The sequence below is a fragment of the Cololabis saira genome, chromosome 10, assembly GCF_033807715.1.
Source record: "Cololabis saira isolate AMF1-May2022 chromosome 10, fColSai1.1, whole genome shotgun sequence".
Classification (NCBI taxonomy): Eukaryota; Metazoa; Chordata; class Actinopteri; order Beloniformes; family Belonidae; genus Cololabis; species Cololabis saira.
This window is the reverse complement of record NC_084596.1, coordinates 5553587-5568291: the sequence shown is the minus strand read 5'-3', so window position 1 is coordinate 5568291 and position 14705 is coordinate 5553587. Positions and strand designations below refer to the sequence as shown.

The window sequence follows — 14705 nt, the reverse complement described above, 5'->3', positions numbered from 1 at the left end:
TTCACACCATTCACACTTCAATTGATTGCGGTGGAGAGGGGGGGTGCTACGGGCCGGACACTTAGCCAAGGACAATGGACTCTGCCAGTGGTAAGGACCCGGCAAGCGGCACATAAGGGAGACAATAATTCATTTAAAATGTTTCCTTTTCCCAGTTTCAGGCCTTGGTAGAAGAATACACAAGTCATGGAGCTGTCAACATGCATCCTCCTTCGATAGCTCAGTTGGTAGAGCGGAGGACTGTAGAACCAGTAAAACAGGTATCCTTAGGTCGCTGCTTCAACTCCGGCTCGAAGGACTGCCATTATTTTTCATCTTCCCAGAGCGGGACTCTATTTCATCACTGTACTCGGCTATGGCTTTGGCCACTGCCATCTACTTTGGTTGGGACATCTGAGTTGTTACACCACGTGTGTTTCCAAATGTTACAATCAAAAAGGGCTAGTGGCGCAATGGATAACGCGTCTGAGTACGGATCAGAAGATTCTAGGTTCAACTCCTGGCTAGCTCAAAAAAGCCTAATCTTTAGTACTCTCCCAGTCACAACCTTGGTAGTGTACACGTTTCTGCTTCTGTGTCATTTATTTACTTGCTTTTTTCATTTTTCTCTGTGTATGCCCGGAAATGTACACTTCGCCGTCTTCCATAATGTTTCCAAAGCTGCCCCGGCTCATGCATTATGTTTGTCTTTCATGGGAGCTCTTTTATTCATTCTCTTCCTTCCTCATATCTCATTCGAAGCACATGCCCTTACCTGACGACAGGGGCGGCACACCTCCGTAAACTCTTCTTCCAACCTCATACTGTGTTCACTGACATAACTGCAGAAACCGAGCACATATCTAAAGCTGGGTACACGTACCCTTTCAAGCTGTGATCGTATAGTGGTGAGTACTCTGCGTTGTGGCCGCAGCAACCCAGGTTCGAATCCGGGTCACAGCACCCCTGTGGCAGCAAGAGTGCTTCTCAAATTTTTGGAAAAAGAAAGAAAAGGTGCCACGGACACAACAAAATCCACTAGGGTGTTTGGATCAGATTTTCACACCATTCACACTTCAATTGATTGCGGTGGAGAGGGGGGGGGGGTGCTACGGGCCGGACACTTAGCCAAGGACAATGGACTCTGCCAGTGGTAAGGACCCGGCAAGCGGCGCATAAGGGAGACAATAATTCATTTAAAATTTTTATTTTTCCCAGTTTCAGGCCTTGGTAGAAGAATACACAAGTCATGGAGCTGTCAACATGCATCCTCCTTCGATAACTCAGTTGGTAGAGTGGACGACTGTAGAACCAGTAAAACAGGTATCCTTAGGTCGCTGGTTCAACTCCGGCTCGAAGGTCTGCCATTATTTTTCATCTTCCCAGAGAGGGACTGTATTTCATCACTGTACTCGGCTATGGCTTTGGCCACTGCCATCTACTTTGGTTGGGACATCTGAGTTGTTACACCACGTGTGTTTCCACATGTTACAATCAAAAAGGGCTAGTGGCGCAATGGATAACGCGTCTGAGTACGGATCAGAAGATTCTACGTTCAACTCCTGGCTAGCTCAAAAAAGCCTAATCTTTAATACTCTCCCAGTCACAACCTTGGTAGTATACACGTTTCTTCTTCTGTGTCATTTATTTACTTGTTTTTTTCATTTGTCTCTGTGTATGCCTGGAAATGTACACTTCAAAGGTGCCGCAGGATAGGCCGTCTTCCATAATGTTTCCAAAGCTGCCCCGGCTCATGCATTATGTTTGTCTTTCATGGGAGCTCTTTTATTCATTCTCTTCCTTCCTCATATCTCATTCGAAGCACATGCCCTTACCTGACGACAGGGGCGGCACACCTCCGTAAACTCTTCTTCCAACCTCACACTGTGTTCACTGACATAACTGCAGAAACCGAGCACATATCTAAAGCTGGGTACACGTACGCTTTCAAGCTGTGATCGTATAGTGGTGAGTACTCTGCGTTGTTGCCGCAGCAACCCCGGTTTGAATCCGGGTCACAGCACCCCTGTGGCAGCAAGAGTGCTTCTCAAATTTTTGGAAAAAGAAAGAAAAGGTGCCACGGACACAACAAAATCCACTCGGGTGTTTGGATCAGATTTTCACACCATTCACACTTCAATTGATTGCGGTGGAGAGTGGGGGTGCTACGGGCCGGACACTTAGCCAAGGACAATGGACTCTGCCAGTGGTAAGGACCCGGCAAGCGGCGCATAAGGGAGACAATAATTCATTTAAAATGTTTCCTTTTCCCAGTTTCAGGCCTTGGTAGAAGAATACACAAGTCATGGAGCTGTCAACATGCATCCTCCTTCCATAGCTCAGTTGGTAGAGCGGAGGACTGTAGAACCAGTAAAACAGGTATCCTTAGGTCGCTGCTTCAACTCCGGCTCGAAGGACTGCCATTAGTTTTCATCTTCCCAGAGCGGGACTCTATTTCATCACTGTACTCGGCTATGGCTTTGGCCACTGCCATCTACTTTGGTTGGGACATCTGAGTTGTTACACCACGTGTGTTTCCACATGTTACTATCAGAAAGGGCTAGTGGCGCAATGGATAACGCGTCTGAGTACGGATCAGAAGATTCTAGGTTCAACTCCTGGCTAGCTCAAAAAAGCCTAATCTTTAATACTCTCCCAGTCACAACCTTGGTAGTGTACACGTTTCTTCTTCTGTGTCATTTATTTACTTGCTTTTTTCATTTGTCTCTGTGTATGCCCGGAAATATACACTTCAAAGGTGCCGCAGGATAGGCCGTCTTCCATAATGTTTCCAAAGCTGCCCCGGCTCATGCATTATGTTTGTCTTTCATGGGAGCTCTTTTATTCATTCTCTTCCTTCCTCATATCTCATTCGAAGCACATGCCCTTACCTGACGACAGGGGCGGCACACCTCCGTAAACTCTTCTTCCAACCTCACACTGTGTTCACTGACATAACTGCAGAAAAACCGAGCACATATCTAAAGCTGGGTACACGTACGCTTTCAAGCTGTGATCGTATAGTGGTGAGTACTCTGCGTTGTGGCCGCAGCAACCCCGGTTTGAATCCGGGTCACAGCACCCCTGTGGCAGCAAGAGTGCTTCTCAAATTTTTGGAAAAAGAAAGAAAAGGTGCCACGGACACAACAAAATCCACTCGGGTGTTTGGATCAGATTTTCACACCATTCACACTTCAATTGATTGCGGTGGAGAGGGGGGGTGCTACGGACCGGACACTTAGCCAAGGACAATGGACTCTGCCAGTGGTAAGGACCTGGCAAGCGGCGCACAAGGGAGACAATAATTCATTTAAAATGTTTCCTTTTCCCAGTTTCAGGCCTTGGTAGAAGAATACACAAGTCATGGAGCTGTCAACATGCATCCTCCTTCGATAGCTCAGTTGGTAGAGCGGAGGACTGTAGAACCAGTAAAACAGGTATCCTTAGGTCGCTGGTTCAACTCCGGCTCGAAGGACTGCCATTATTTTTCATCTTCCCAGAGCGGGACTCTATTTCATCACTGTACTCGGCTATGGCTTTGGCCACTGCCATCTACTTTGGTTGGGTCATCTGAGTTGTTACACCACGTGTGTTTCCACATGTTACAATCAATAAGGGCTAGTGGCGCAATGGATAACGCGTCTGAGTACGGATCAGAAGATTCTAGGTTCAACTCCTGGCTAGCTCAAAAAATCCTAATCTTTAATACTCTCCCAGTCACAACCTTGGTAGTGTACACGTTTCTTCTTCTGTGTCATTTATTTACTTGCTTTTTTCATTTGTCTCTGTGTATGCCCGGAAATGTACACTTCAAAGGTGCCGCAGGATAGGCCGTCTTCCATAATGTTTCCAAAGCTGCCCCGGCTCATGCATTATGTTTGTCTTTCATGGGAGCTCTTTTATTCATTCTCTTCCTTCCTCATATCTCATTCGAAGCAAATGCCCTTACCTGACGACAGGGGCGGCACACCTCCGTAAACTCTTCTTCCAACCTCACACTGTGTTCACTGACATAACTGCAGAAACCGAGCACATATCTAAAGCTGGGTACACGTACCCTTTCAAGCTGTGATCGTATAGTGGTGAGTACTCTGCGTTGTGGCCGCAGCAACCCCGGTTGGAATCCGGGTCACAGCACCCCTGTGACAGCAAGAGTGCTTCTCAAATTTTTGGAAAAAGAAAGAAAAGGTGCCACGAACACAACAAAATCCACCAGGGTGTTTGGATCAGATTTTCACACCATTCACACTTCATTGATTGCGGTGGAGAGGGGGGGTGCTACGGGCCGGACACTTAGCCAAGGACAATGGACTCTGCCAGTGGTAAGGACCCGGCAAGCGGCGCATAAGGGAGACAATAATTCATTTAAAATGTTTCCTTTTCCCAGTTTCAGGCCTTGGTAGAAGAATACACAAGTCATGGAGCTGTCAACATGCATCCTCCTTCGATAACTCAGTTGGTAGAGCGGAGGACTTTAGAACCAGTAAAACAGGTATCCTTAGGTCGCTGGTTCAACTCCGGCTCGAAGGACTGCCATTATTTTTCATCTTCCCAGAGCGGGACTCTATTTCATCACTGTACTCGGCTATGGCTTTGGCCACTGCCATCTACTTTGGTTGGGACATCTGAGTTGTTACACCACGTGTGTTTCCACATGTTACAATCTAAAAGGGCTAGTGGCGCAATGGATAACGCGTCTGAGTACGGATCAGAAGATTCTAGGTTCAACTCCTGGCTAGCTCAAAAAAGCCTAATCTTTAATACTCTCCCACTCACAACCTTGGTAGTGTATACGTTTATTCTTCTGTGTCATTTATTTACTTGCTTTTTTCATTTGTCTCTGTGTATGCCCGGAAATATACACTTCAAAGGTGCCGCAGGATAGGCCGTCTTCCATAATGTTTCCAAAGCTGCCCCGGCTCAGGCACTATGTTTGTCTTTCATGGGAGCTCTTTTATTCATTCTCTTCCTTCCTCATATCTCATTCGAAGCACATGCCCTTACCTGACGACAGGGGCGGCACACCTCCGTAAACTCTTCCTCCAACCTCACACTGTGTTCACTGACATAACTGCAGAAACCGAGCACATATTTAAGCTGGGTACACGTACGCTTTCAAGCTGTGATCGTATAGTGGTGAGTACTCTGCGTTGTGGCCGCAGCAACCCCGGTTTGAATCCGGGTCACAGCACCCCTGTGGCAGCAAGAGTGCTTCTCAAATTTTTGGAAAAAGAAAGAAAAGGTGCCACGGACACAACAAAATCCACTAGGGTGTTTGGATCAGATTTTCAGACCATTCACACTTCAATTGATTGCGGTGGAGAGGGGGGGTGCTACGGGCCGGACACTTAGCCAAGGACAATGGACTCTGCCAGTGGTAAGGACCCGGCAAGCGGCGCATAAGGGAGACAATAATTCATTTAAAATGTTTCCTTTTCCCAGTTTCAGGCCTTGGTAGAAGAATACACAAGTCATGGAGCTGTCAACATGCATCCTCCTTCCATAGCTCAGTTGGTCAATTGATTGCGGTGGAGAGGGGGGGTGCTACGGCACGGACACTTAGCCAAGGACAATGGACTCTGCCAGTGGTACACTGCACAGCACCCCTGTGGCAGCAAGAGTGCTTCTCAAATTTTTGTTAAAGTACGACACGTGAAAATTACACGATTAATTCAAAATGGCCGACTTCCTGTTTGGTTTTGGCCATGGCGCCAAGAGACTTTTCTTTAAGTTGCCACATGATACAGGTATGTACCGATTTTCGTGCATATATATCAAACCGTATTGTGGGGCTTGAGGCACAAAGTTTTCTAGGGGGCGCTGTTGAGCCATCAGGCCACGCCCATTAATGCAAACCATTAAATATCAAATTTTTCGCCAGGCTTGGCTTGGTGCAAAATTTGGTGACTTTTGGGGCACGTTTAGGGGGGAAAAAGGCCCTCATTTCGTCGGAAAAATAAAAACAAGAAAAAAAAAGAAAAAAAAATTCCTACAGATATAATAAGGCCTTTGCACTGTAAGTGCTCGGGCCCTAATTTGAGATAAAAAGTCGAAATTATGACTTTTTATCTCATAATTTCGACTTCCTATCTCATAATTTCAACTTTTTATGTCATAATTATGACTTTCCGTGGGGATATTTTTATTTTTAGGCTGAGTTTTCATCTTATTTTTTTCTTTTACTGGCGGACATGGGCTTTTGATGTTTGTCTTATTTTTATTTTTTATTTTTTGTGATGTCATGACCGCAAATAAACTGAACTGAACTGAACTGAACAGGTGTCTGCAGGATGCTGCTCTCTGATTGGTCCAGGTGTCTGCAGGATGCTGCTCTCTGATTGGTCCAGGTGTCTGCAGGATGCTGCTCTCTGATTGGTCCAAGTGTCTGCAGGATGCTGCTCTCTGATTGGTTCAGGTGTGGCCGTCAGCAGGTACTTAAGCTCAGGTGTGTCTGTCCTTCTGCTTCTGTCTGGCTGCTTCCTCCACCAGGTAACGTCACCTCAGGTGAGGACCAGAAACGCTGTCTAGGTTCAGGTTCTGGTTTCATTTCATTCATGTATTTAAAAGTGACAACGCATGTTAATTAACATGAGCACTTGAGTCCATAGTGTAAATGTGCCAGATTTAGCCATACAGGCTAATTTATATCTGCAGGTTGATGGTATATATAAAAACATTGAAATAGAACACACTAAAACACTAGAGCACAGAGTACAAACAGTTAGTAAAACCATGACATAACTCTGAATAATGACAAACATAAATGAAGAACAAGAGCAAACAAACACATTAGCTCACACAAACGGGTAGTAGAAACAATAACCTGATTATACCAGATTATGACGGGATGTTTGATTATCAAGTTACCACTGTTTGGTGTTTTTAGAGAAGGAATAAAGATGTGAAGTTAGTTCTATGGGTTAATCAATCAATCAATCACTATTTGTCCCAAGGGGGCGATTATTTTTGCGACAGGAGAAACACACAATGGTAAATATACATAAAATATACCTAATAAATTATAATAAGTTACACATCATAGTACAGACCTAAGCTATAGTTAAGAGGGAAGGCTTTTTCACCCACTCCCTTTTCCTTCCGGCATTTAAAAGAACAATAGTGGAGGAAACAAAGTGTTTGTATCTGTTTGTCTTTGGAAAAGGGAGTGTAAGCAGTAACTGATGGTAGAAACTGAAACAGTTTATTAAGGGATGTGACAATCAGACAACATGGAGTTCTTGATCAGCTGTTTGTTATAAAGTTCTTGTAAAGTTTGTTGAGCCGACCCAATGATTTTACTGCTCAGACCAGTGTTTCCAACCTCGGTCCTCAAGGCCCACTGTCCTGCATGTTTGAGATGTTTCCCTGCTTCAGCACACCGTGATACAAGTACCTGTGTCATCAACAGAGCTGTGCAGGCCTTGATGACAAGCTAATTAGGACCATTAGAATCAGGTGTGATGATGAAGGGAGACATCTAAAACATGCAGGACAGTGTTGCCTCGAGGACCAGGGTTGGGAAACACTGGCTCAGACTGACAACCTTATTCAGCAAGTTTCTGTCTTTGACTTTCAAAGATTGAAACCAACAAATGAAAGAAAAAGTGATAACAGATTTGATAAAAGAACAATAAAACATAGTCATCAGGGAAGAATCCACCTGGAATTTAGAGTTTTCGAAGACAAAAAAGGCGCTGCTGGCTCTTCTTTAGTGTTCCAGGTACGAGCTGCTCCATAGGAACATTTTTATTACTTTTGACCCTCCTTTTGTTTATATCCTTGCTTTACATCTTATCTGTTAATTTAATTTTATATATATATATATATATATATATATATATATATATATATATATATATATATATATATATAAATGTGTGTGTGTGTGTGTGTGTGTGTGTGTGTGTGTGTGTGTGTGTGTGTGTGTGTGTGTATACAGAATATTCCTCAAGGATTTATACAATATTCAAGTGTTCAGTCTAAAATAAATAAATATAAACTAACGTCGTGTTGTTTCACCAAAGGCCCTTTTTCTCTGCAGTTTCAATCCCCTCTGGTTGTTAGCGTTAGCATTAGCTCTGCTCGAGGAGTTTAGATTTGGTTTAATCAACTCATTGAGTGGACGGGCCAGACCATGAAGGATTTTATATACAAGTAAAATGTCTGCAAACTTCATCATATTTCCCCAGTTTAAAACAACACATTTAGTTAAAATATTACAATGATATAAATGTAACTTTTTCTCCTGATTTGTAACGCGGTCCTACCTGTCTGGACCAGCTGGTGAGACAGTCGTTCATGTGTGAGAGAATCGTGGTGTTGATGTAGAACTTTGCAGCCTCAGATTATTCCTTCTGGTTCTGGTTTGGTCTCAGGTGTCGCCGTGGCAACCTGGTTCTGGTTTGGTCTCAGGTGTCGCCATGGCAACCTGGTTCTGGACCTGAGTTTAGTCAGAGACGTTCAATAAATGTATAGAGGATCTTTGATTTTAACTAAACTCAGGTCCAGAACCAGGTTGCCACGGCGACACCTGAGACCAAACCAGAACCAGGTTGTCACGGCGACACCTGAGACCAAACCAGAACCTGGGCACAGAAAGTTTGGGAACCACTGGCTTAGACAAACAGATACATTGGGTCGGCTCAACAAACTTTACAAGAACTTTATAACAAACAGCTGACCAAGAACTCCATGTTGTCTGATTCTCACATCCCTTAATAAACAGTTTCAGTTTCTACCATCAGTTACTGCTTAGACTCCCTTTTCCAAAGACAAACGGATACAAACACTCTTTGTTTCCTCCACTATTGTTCTTTTAAATGCCGGAAGGAAAAGGTAGTGGGTGAAAAATCCTTCCCTCTTAACTATAGCTTAGGTCTGTACTATGATGTGGAACTTATTGTAATTTATTAGGTATATTTTATGTATATTTACCATTGTGTGCTTCTCCTGTCGCGAAAATAATCACCCCCTTGGGACAAATAGTGATTGATTGATTGATTAACCCATAGAACTAACATCACATCTTTATTCCTTCTCTAAAAACACCAAACAGTGGTTACTTGATAATCAAACATGCCGTCATAATCTGGTATAATCAGGTTATGGTTTTTACTACCCGTTTGTGTGAGCTAATGTGTTTGTTTGCTCTTGTTCTTCATTTAAGTTTGTCATTATTCAGAGTTATGTCATGGTTTTACTAATTGTTTGTACTCTGTGCTCTAGTGTTTTAGTGTGTTCTATTTCAATGTTTTTATATATACCATCAACCTGCAGATATAAATTAGCCTGTATGGCTAAATCTGGCACATTTACATGATGGACTCAAGTGCTCATGTTAATTAACATGCGTTGTCACTTTTAAATACATGAATGAAATGAAACCAGAACCTGAACCTAGACAGCGTTTCTGTTCCTCACCTGAGGTGACGTTACCTGGTGGAGGAAGCAGCCAGACAGAAGCAGAAGGACAGACACACCTGAGCTTAAGTACCTGCTGACGGCCACACCTGGACCAATCAGAGAGCAGCATCCTGCAGACACCTGGACCAATCAGAGAGCAGCATCCTGCAGACACCTGGACCAATCAGAGAGCAGCATCCTGCAGACACCTGGACCAATCAGAGAGCAGCATCCTGCAGACACCTGGACCAATCACAGAGCAGCATCCTGCAGACACCTGTTCAGTTCAGTTTATTTTTGGTCATGACATCACAAAAAAATGAAAAATAAAAATAAGACAAACATCAATAGCCCATGTCCGCCAGTAAAAGAAAAAAATAAGAGGAAAACTTAGCCTTAAAAATAAAAATATCCCCACGGAAAGTCATAATTATGACATAAAAAGTCGAAATTATGAGATAGAAAATTGAAATTATGAGATAAAAAGTCATAATTTCTAAATTGATCTCAAATTAGGGCCCGAGCACTTACAGTGCAAAGGCCCTATTGTATCTGTAGGAATTTTTTTTTTCTCTCAGTTGTTTTCTTGTTTTTATTTTTCCGACGAAATGAGGGCCTTTTCGCCACCCTGAACGTGCCCCAAAAGTCACCAAATTTTGCATGCAAGCCAAGCCTGGCGAAAAATTTGATATTTAATGGTTTTCATTAATAGGCGTGGCCGAATGGCTCAACAGCGCCCCCTAGAAAACTTTGTGCCTCAAGCCCCACAATACGGTTTGACGTACATGCACGAAAATCGGGACACACCTGTATCATTTCGCAACTTAAAGAAAAGTCTCTTGGCGCCATGGCCAAAACCGAACAGGAAGTCGGCCATTTTGAATTAATCGTGTAATTTTGGCGCAATTTGATCAAACTTCACAAGCCTTTCATGATGAAAAAGAAATCAAGGACCGTTACGTCGCCCGGATCGGCGTCACCGGGGCCCCGCCCTTGAGCCAGGCCTGGGGTTGGGGCTCGCTGGCGAGCGCCTGGTGGCCGGGTCTTTGCCCGTGGGACCCGGCCGGGCTCAGCCCGAAACGGCGACGTGGGCCCGCCTTCCTGTAGGCCCACCACCCGCAGGAAGGACCATGGCAGGCCGGTGCAATGTGGGTTGGGTAGCAGTCGTGGCGGGGTTCCTCGACGACCCAATCCCTGGACCAAAACCCTCACAGTGGGGACATGGAATGTCACCTCGCTGGGGGGGAAGGAGCCGGAGCTTGTGCGTGAGGTTGAGAGATACCGGCTAGAGATAGTCGGGCTCACCTCCACACATAGCTTGGGCTCTGGAACCCAGCTCCTTGAAGGGGGCTGGACCCTCCACTACTCTGGAGTTGCCCAGGGTGAGAGGCGACGGGCTGGTGTGGGCTTGGTTATAGCCCCCCAGCTCAGCCGCCATGTGTTGGAGTTCACCCCGGTGAACGAGAGGGTCGCTTCCCTGCGCCTTCGGGTCGGGGAAAGGTCTCTCACTGTTGTTTGTGCCTACGGGCCGAACAGCAGTGCGGAGTACCCGGCCTTCTTGGGGTCCCTGGGAGGAGTACTGGATAGTGCTCCAACTGGGGACTCCATTGTTCTACTGGGGGACTTCAAGGCTCACGTGGGCAATGACAGTGATACCTGGAGAGGCGTGATTGGGAGGAACGGCCTCCCCGATCTGAACCCGAGCGGTGTTTTGTTGTTGGACTTCTGTGCGAGTCACAGTTTGTCCATCACGAACACCATGTTCAGGCATAAGGGTGTCCATCAGTGCACGTGGCACCAGGACACCCTAGGCCGGAGGTCAATGATCGACTTTGTTGTCGTTTCATCTGACCTTCGGCTGCATGTCTTGGACACTCGGGTGAAGAGAGGGGCTGAGCTGTCAACTGATCACCACCTGGTGGTGAGTTGGATGCGCTGGCGGAGGGAGAGGTTGGACAGACCGGGCAGACCCAAACGGATTGTGAGGGTCTGTTGGGAACGTCTGGCTGAGCCCTCTGTCAGGGACATCTTCAACTCCCACCTCCGGGAGAGCTTCTCTCGGATCCCGGGGGAGGCGGGGGACATCGAGTCCGAGTGGACCATGTTCTCTGCCTCCATTGTCGACGCGGCGGCTCGAAGCTGTGGACGCAAGGTCTCCGGTGCCTGTCGTGGCGGCAATCCTAGAACCCGGTGGTGGACACCGGAAGTACAGGATGCCGTCAGACTGAAGAAGGAGTCCTACCGGGCTATGTTGGCCGGTGGGACTCCTGACGCAGTAGATAGGTACCGGCAGGCCAAGCGGAGGCAAAAACTCGGGTCTGGGAGGAGTTCGGGGAGGCCATGGAGGAGGACTTTCGGTCGGCCTCGAGGAAATTCTGGAGGACCGTTCGGCGCCTCAGAAGGGGGAAGCAGTACTCTGCCGGCACCATTTATGGTGCTGGTGGGGAGCTGTTGACCTCGACTGGGGACATTGTCGGACGGTGGAAGGAATACTTTGAGGATCTCCTTAACCCGACTGACATGCCTTCCACTGAGGAAGCAGAGGGTTGGGGCTCGGAGGCGTGCTCATCCATCACCCAAGCCGAGGTCACTGAGGTGGTTCGTAAGCTCCTCGGTGGCAGGGCACCGGGGGTGGATGAGATTCGCCCTGAGTACCTCAAGTCTCTGGATGTCGTAGGGCTGTCTTGGCTGACACGCCTCTGCGACATTGCATGGAGGAAGGGGACAGTACCGCTGGGGTGGCAAACCGGGGTGGTGGTCCCTCTGTTTAAAAAGGGGGACCGGAGAGTGTGTTCCAAACTACAGGGGGATCACACTTCTCAGCCTCCCGGGGAAAGTCTACGCCAGGGTACTGGAGAGGAGATTACGGCCGATAGTCGAACCTCGGATTCAGGAGGAACAATGCGGTTTTCGTCCCGGTCGTGGAACACTGGACCAGCTCTATACCCTCCGCAGGGTGCTCGAGGGTTCATGGGAATTTGCCCAACCAGTCTACATGTGTTTTGTGGATCTGGAGAAGGCATTTGACCGTGTCCCTCGTGCCATTCTGTGGGGGGTGCTGAGTGAGTATGGAGTCCGGGGCCCTCTACTAAGGGCTGTCCGGTCTCTGTATGATCGAAGCAGGAGTCTGGTTCGCATTGCCGGCAGTAAGTCAGACTTGTTCCCAGTGCATGTTGGACTCCGGCAGGGCTGCCCTTTGCCACCGGTCCTGTTCATAATTTTTATGGACAGGATTTCTAGGCGCAGCCAGGGGCCGGAGGGGATCCGGTTTGGGAACCTCAGGATTTCATCTCTGCTTTTTGCAGATGATGTTGTCCTGTTGGCTTCATCAGACCGGGACCTCCAGCATGTGCTGGGGCGGTTTGCGGCCGAGTGCGACGCGGCAGGGACGAGAATCAGCACCTCCAAGACCGAGGCCATGGTTCTCGACCGGAAAAGGGTGGCATGCCTTCTCCGGGTGGGTGGAGAAGTCCTGCCTCAGGTGGAGGAGTTCAAGTATCTCGGGATCTTGTTCACGAGTGAGGGAACAATGGAGCGTGAGATTGACAGACGGATCGGTGCAGCGTCCGCAGTAATGCGGTCGATGTACTGGACCGTCGTGGTGAAGAGGGAGCTGAGTCGAAAGGCGAAGCTCTCGATTTACCGGTCAATCTACGCTCCTACCCTCACCTATGGTCATGAACTTTGGGTAGTGACCGAAAGGACAAGATCGCGGATACGAGCGGCCGAGATGAGTTTCCTCCGCAGGGTGGCTGGACGCTCCCTTATAGATGAGTTTCCTCCGCAGGGGTGGCTGGACGCTCCCTTAGAGATGAGTTTCCTCCGCAGGGTGGCTGGACGCTCCCTTAGAGATAGAGTGAGGAGTTCGGTCACCCGGGAGGAGCTCGGAGTCGAGCCGCTACTCCTCCACATTGAGAGGAGTCAGCTGAGGTGGCTTGGGCATCTGTACCGGATGCCTCCTGGACGCCTCCCTAGGGAGGTGTTCCAGGCATGTCCCACCGGGAGGAGACCCCGGGGAAGACCCAGGACACGCTGGAGAGACTATGTCTCTTGGCTGGCCTGGGAACGCCTCGGACTCCCCCCGGAAGAGCTGGAGGAAGTGTCTGGGGTGAGGGAAGTCTGGGCATCCCTGCTGAGGCTGCTACCCCCGCGACCCGGTAACGGATAAAGCGGGAGAAGATGAGTGATGAGTGAGTTGATCAAACTCAAAGTGATCAAACTCGTGAGTTTTCATGAAATGGCGTGGCCGTGGCGCCGCGTCAAACTTCAATGTTAAACAGGAAGTGATACTAGTAGCTGATTGGTCCATATTTGGTCCCTATTTTCTGCCATAACTTTTGAATGGTTTGACATAAAGGTGAAGACGCTTGGGTGGTGCCCCATGCACGAACATCGGTGCACACCTGTATCATGTTGCAACTTAAAGAAAAGTCTCTTGGCGCCATGGCCGAAACGGAACGAAACGGTGCGAGTGTCCATGGCACCTTTTCTTTCTTTTTCCAAAGATTTGTGAAGCACTCTTGCTGCCACAGGGGTGCTGTGACCCGCATTCGAACCAGGGTTGCTGCGGCCACAACGCAGAGTACTCACCACTATACGATCACAGCTTGAAAGGGTACGTGTACCCAGCTTTAGATATGTGCTCGCTTTCTGCAGTTATGTCAGTTAACACAGTGTGAGGAAGGAAGAGAATGAATAAAAAAGGAAAACAGAGTCCCGCTCTGGGAAGATGAAAAATAATGGCAGTCCTTCGAGCCGGAGTTGAACCAGCGACCTGTTTTACTGGTTCTACAGTCCTCCGCTCTACCAACTGAGCTATCGAAGGAGGATGCATGTTGACAGCTCCATGACTTGTGTATTCTTCTACCAAGGCCTGAAACTGAGAAAAGGAAACATTTTAAATGAATTATTGTCTCCCTTGTGCGCCGCTTGCCGGGTCCTTACCACTGGCAGAGTCCATTGTCCTTGGCTAAGTGTCCGTGCCGTAGCACCCCCCCTCTCCACCGCAATCAATTGAAGTGTGAATGGTCTGAAAATCTGATCCAAACACCCTAGTGGATTTTGTGTTCCAATGTTCCCTCTAAGCTGCGCGCGTGCGCAATCGCGCACTGCCCGCATATTCTCAGCGCACAAGAAAGTCTATCCAGCGCAGTGCTTTAAGTGGGCCGGTACGCGCCGGTACGGAGTACCCCCACTTCTCAATATTAGCCTCTGGCGTACTGGGACTTCTCATGAGCTCAGTTCTCTGTTCTCTCCTTGCGATTTGGCTACAGTGGCGTCGCAACGCGACTGCCCCTCGTGAGACGTTCACTCGCAAAGCCTGA

At 47.7% G+C, this 14705-nt stretch overlaps 1 protein-coding gene and 7 non-coding genes across 9 annotated transcripts in view; 7 read left to right on the top strand and 1 right to left on the bottom strand.

Moving 5' to 3' along the window:
* The window catches only part of LOC133452317 (NACHT, LRR and PYD domains-containing protein 5-like), a 203948-nt gene that overhangs the window by 100541 nt on the left and 88702 nt on the right, over positions 1–14705 (bottom strand). The gene's annotated exons all lie outside the window — the stretch shown is intronic.
* On the top strand, positions 210–298 carry trnay-gua (transfer RNA tyrosine (anticodon GUA)). Its single transcript is given in 2 exon segments — positions 210–246; positions 263–298. It is a non-coding gene; the product is annotated as a tRNA-Tyr (tRNA).
* On the top strand, positions 439–511 carry trnar-acg (transfer RNA arginine (anticodon ACG)). Its single transcript has one exon. It is a non-coding gene; the product is annotated as a tRNA-Arg (tRNA).
* trnay-gua (transfer RNA tyrosine (anticodon GUA)) lies at positions 1252–1340 on the top strand. Its single transcript is given in 2 exon segments — positions 1252–1288; positions 1305–1340. It is a non-coding gene; the product is annotated as a tRNA-Tyr (tRNA).
* Positions 2537–2609, top strand: trnar-acg (transfer RNA arginine (anticodon ACG)). Its single transcript has one exon. It is a non-coding gene; the product is annotated as a tRNA-Arg (tRNA).
* On the top strand, positions 3366–3454 carry trnay-gua (transfer RNA tyrosine (anticodon GUA)). Its single transcript is given in 2 exon segments — positions 3366–3402; positions 3419–3454. It is a non-coding gene; the product is annotated as a tRNA-Tyr (tRNA).
* trnar-acg (transfer RNA arginine (anticodon ACG)) lies at positions 3595–3667 on the top strand. The gene has a single exon. It is a non-coding gene; the product is annotated as a tRNA-Arg (tRNA).
* Positions 4650–4722, top strand: trnar-acg (transfer RNA arginine (anticodon ACG)). The gene has a single exon. It is a non-coding gene; the product is annotated as a tRNA-Arg (tRNA).